The sequence below is a fragment of the Silene latifolia genome, chromosome 6, assembly GCF_048544455.1.
Source record: "Silene latifolia isolate original U9 population chromosome 6, ASM4854445v1, whole genome shotgun sequence".
NCBI classification, from domain to species: domain Eukaryota; kingdom Viridiplantae; phylum Streptophyta; class Magnoliopsida; order Caryophyllales; family Caryophyllaceae; genus Silene; species Silene latifolia.
In genome coordinates, this window is record NC_133531.1 from 92,830,482 (window position 1) to 92,835,565 (window position 5,084).

The following is a 5,084-nucleotide window of genomic DNA, read 5'->3' on the forward strand; positions in this document are numbered from 1 at the left end:
TCCCTCCTTTTGAGACTCCTCCCAACTCATATTTGTCGAACCTCGCCGTGAGAGCTTCTAGTGCAGCTACAGAAGAAGATTCAGCAGCTCTCCTTTGATTTCCTCGGGAATTCCCATACTCAGCTTTATGGGTGGCTAAGTCATCAATGATCTTCCACCCCTTAGTCTCTCCCATGTTCTCAGCAAATCGGCCATTGGCTGCAGCATCCAAAATAGCCCTCTGATCGTCATACAGCCCGTTATAGAACTGATTGCAAAGACTCCATTTTTCGAACCCATGGTGCGGAATGGTTCGCACCAGCTTCTTGAAACGGACCCATGCTTTATGAAAGTTCTCATCAGGTCCCTGTTTAAAGCTCGTGATCTGAGCTCTAATGGCATTAGTCTTCGAAGCAGAGAAGTATTTCTTGTAGAATGCCAGGGCTAAATAATTCAAGTCGGTAATCCCATGAGCGGCTCGATCCAGATCTCTATACCACTCCCTTGCAGCATCGCGGAGTGAGAATATAAACATGGTTTCTTTTATCTGGTCCTGGGTCACACCGGCCGGCGGGGGTATAGAGCAACAATAATCGATAAAAATCTCCATATGCTTGGCTGCATCTTCAGTTGCAGCTCCCCCGAATTGGTTTCTCTCAATCAAGTTAATATAGGAAGGCTTCGGCTCGAATTTCTTGCCTCCCCTGGTAGTTCGAATCCCTTGTAGAGATTCGCAGCTGTCGGCTCTGAGTGACTGGCAATAGTCGATTCTTCAGCCATCTCTAAGAAATCTGGAGAAGTGACTGTCTCAGCTGATGAAGTAGAAACAGGAGATGAATGTGGATCTTCCTCAAACAGCTCGTTCTCGTAGTAACTAGACAGAGTACTCAGCTCTTCCTCTGTCGGAAATATCCTAGATGATCGTCTCAACTCGCGCAGGGTCTTCTCAATCTCAGGATTGATCGGTAATAGTTCACCACCTTGTGACCTGCGCATAAGAAGAAACTACACAAAGAATATAAGAAAAGTTTAAGGAACGGATGTCCCTTAAACTAAGAAAGACTAAAATAAAACAACTAAAAATTAGAACAATTGCCTCCCCGGCAACGGCGCCAAAATTTGATACCTGTCGTGAGGTGTCAAAAATAAATTTATAATCTCCAACTACAACTATAGCTAGCGGCAGTCGGGTCGAACCACAGAGAGGCAGACGTAATTTCTAGTTGTTTAATTTCGGTCTAAGGTAACAATAAAGTGGGGGTTTTGAGTTGATTTGATCTATAGCTAAAGACAAATAAAGACAATAAACTAATTAAACGGATAAAACAGATAAAAGAAGGGGTACTAGGATGGTCGGTTCACTATAGTTTCGGCGGCAGCAAACTAAGTCGGTCTAAATCAAACACATGAGGCGGGAAAACAAGAGGTCCTCTCGGTCCACTCTTAACAAATAACATCTTTCGATCTCGCTATAAGTCCCTAATATCACTAATACTGACTTTCGTCCTGAAAAGTGACTAATAATCTAAACTTTACCTACCTTTCGATCTCAGCATAGTTTAGTCATTTTAATTGGTGATCTAACAACTGTCCCTATCTTTCGATCTAATGGGTCAGTCATATATTAAGCATTTAACTAGTCGCATGCATTCGATTCGTCAAATATAACATTAAAACAATTAAAACGAAAATAAAACCTCACGTGGTCAGTCGATCGACCAGGTATGGCAGTCGATCGACTGACACGCGATTCAGTCCAAATTATTCTACGCCGCCTACACTATAATTCCCCTACATCCTAGCACAAGCAATTTAGCTACTCATAACTACAGTGGGAACAACAATAATATTAAGGATTGAAACTACGGAATTCATGCTTAAAACGATTAGGCAAATAAATAACATAAAACGATAAAATTGGCTTTTGGAACCTAACTAGCAATTTCTATACTAACAATGCGATAAAGATAAACTGAAATAGAACAGAAGGAATACCGAAATTGCAGAGGAATTGTAACGGAATGATTAGAAGTACGAACGAAAATCCGATGCAAACCAATATTCCAAACCCTAACTATTTGATATTCTCAAACTGAAAGTAAAACCAGGTAAATTTCTGAATGAAAACCGATGTATGTATCTCTGAACTAGGTTACGTTATATAGAAAGTATACGTAACATAATTCCTAAACCTAATATCGCTTTAGGCTTCAAGTTCCTCGATCTTTTAATTCTCGTCTGATTAGCGATGTGGTCGATCGACTGAGCATGGTGGTCGATCGACTGAGATGCAATGTACAGTAGCTTCTGGAACCCGATGGTTGGTCGATCGACTGAAGGCAGTGGTCGATCGACTGCTTTAGCTGCTACTTGACTTCAGATTTCTCGTGGACTTGTCTTTTGGGCCTCGAAATGCGCACCAAGCTCGTTCCTTAAGTGAATACTTCACGTCATATGCAATGCAGGATACCCGGGGACGGATTTAGCTCGATTTCCGCTGGATTCTTCACATTTCTGCAATAATGTACAAAAATACGAAAGTAGACGGAAATGGGGAGAATAGTAGAATAAACCACATAAATGAGCTCTGAAATGCGTGGAAAATAGGATGTAAAACATCATATAAATGACACGCATCAATAATATTGTTAGTTAATTTATATGTGTTTTAAGATGTAAGAGTTGAACAAAATAAGAAGGAAAAATTGGTCTATAAAAGGGAAAGAGGAACCGGTCAAGAGAGCTCCAAAAGACTAATATTTCCTTCAAATTTTTCAACCTTAGAAATAGAGGAATGAAGTGGGTATTTATAGGCAAAAATGGGAGACAAAAAGATGTGGTAAAATGCCACATAATGGACACTTGTTATGTCCTCATAAAACCGGTCCAAGTGGACCAAATATGAGTCTATTTCGGTTTTCGACATTTGCCCCACAAATGCTTATAAGTCTTATATTGAATTATCTTACATAATTAAATATTAATTTAATTATTTAACACTTAAATAATACAAATTAACTACCAATGACTACTTAATTATTAAGTGGTCATAAGACTATTTTATCAAGATACAATGTGTCCCATTTAGCTAATTTTACAACCTCTTGTAAAATTTAAATAGCTAATTAATTCCACCTCTAAACATATACACATATCGTATAAAATTAATTAATTAACAATTAATTAATAAATTCTAATTTATTTATTTATTATTTAAATATCACATAATTAAATAATAAATCTTCTTGGCCTGGGTTCGTAACCCGTCATCAAATAATACATTTACGCGACTAATAAAAAGTCAAATAATACAAGGAATTAATTATCTCGTATCTCATACAAACAATTAATTCATTCTTTTTGGGCGTCATCCTATAGGTGTGACCTAAAGGGATCAGCTGATCACCGCCGTCACACGACAGTAATGTCAAACTCTAGTCAGCCAATCATTACCGATTAACGATGACCAGCTGACAATTAAATAAATAAATCCCTGATATTCCTTTAACGAGATTTAATATGTAAACGCACTTATTGCGGATGACACTACTCCAACAATCTCCCACTTGTCCGACACAAGTGTGCGTTACCAATTCTCTTGTCCAATAATATCTCCCACTCAATGCAAGATGTCTTTCAGGTCGTTCTTGCACGTGATCATATCATAAAGTGGTTTTCTCGATAAGGAGAATAACTGTCTAACCGGATAATCTACTATAGATCTCATCCGAGCGTGGCCACGCATTTCCAGTCACCTCTCCTCGAGTGGCCTTGAGATAAAATATGACTTAAATGGACAATCCTGTTAACCTATTTTCTTTGTTCGATACAGATCACAATGACCCAATAAATGCCCATCGGCCTCCTTTTACGGCGCGACCTAGAACAAAAACCTAAGCCACCGGATAACCATACCAACTCAGACAAATAGTCACCAGTCTAAAGAATTGACTCGTAGGAATAAATAGAAATCCTCGCTACGACCCAACAACAAAAAGATTCTATAAACGGTCACTGTCCGACAAATTGTCTCACAATCTGCCTATGTAATCGACCAGCCATCACTATGACCATATGACAGTCGAACTTGTCATCTATCGCCTTACAATCTAGTCACTCCGAGACGTCACCTTATTAAGTAACTAGGGACAAAATACAATATTAATCCAGTTCACTTTAATAGGGTTCGACATTGCCACTACAACCTATTTGGATAAAAACAAAGTATTTAAAATTCAGATATAAAACTGAATACAACGATAAATGTAATTATCATATATGAAATAATAAATACAATATCTTAATTATTACATATCATATAATTTACAACAGTTCTGGCATTCGTCTCAATCCCATCGAAACTACACGACTATCATGTTTAGCTTGAGACAATGGCTTGGTTAAAGGATCGGCGATGTTGTCAGTTGTCCCAACCTTACAGACTGTAATTTCCTTCCTTTCAATTAAATCTCTAATTACATGAAATTTCCTAAGTACGTGTCTAGACTTGTTACTAGACTTGGGCTCTTTTGCTTGAAAAATTGCCCCACTGTTATCACAATATAAAGTGATAGAATCCTCGGCGGTCGGAACTACTTTCAGTCCCTCTAAGAATTGCCTAATCCAAACTGCTTCCTTTGCAGCTTCAGAGGCTTCAATGTACTCAGCTTCCGTTGTAGAATCAGCAGTCACAGACTCCTTGAAACTTCTCCAGCAAACCGCCCCTCCATTCAACAAAAAGACAAAACCAGCCTGGGATTTCAAATCATCCCTGTCGGTTTGAAAACTGGCGTCCGTATAACCTCTTATACGTAATTCAGATTCTCCTCCAAACACTAAGAATGAATCTTTAGTCCTTCTCAAGTACTTCAGAATATTCTTGACGGCTATCCAGTGACTTTCACCTGGAGTTTTCTGAAAACGACTCGTCATACTCAAAGCATACGAGACGTCAGGATGAGAACACATCATATCATACATGATCGATCCAACAACGGAAGCATATGGAATCAATTTCATGCGTTCAATATCCTTAGGCTTAGTAGGACACTGTGACTTACTCAAAGTAATTCCACTGCCTATAGGTAGAAAACCTCTCTTGGAGT

The 5,084-nt window shown here is 38.7% G+C and overlaps 1 non-coding gene across 1 annotated transcript; it reads left to right on the plus strand.

Annotated features, from left to right (window-relative positions):
* Positions 1 to 272: 272 nt before the first annotated feature.
* Positions 273 to 379, plus strand: LOC141588980 (small nucleolar RNA R71). Its single transcript, XR_012519943.1, has one exon. It is a non-coding gene; the product is annotated as a small nucleolar RNA R71 (small nucleolar RNA).
* The last annotated feature ends 4,705 nt before the right edge of the window (positions 380 to 5,084 follow it).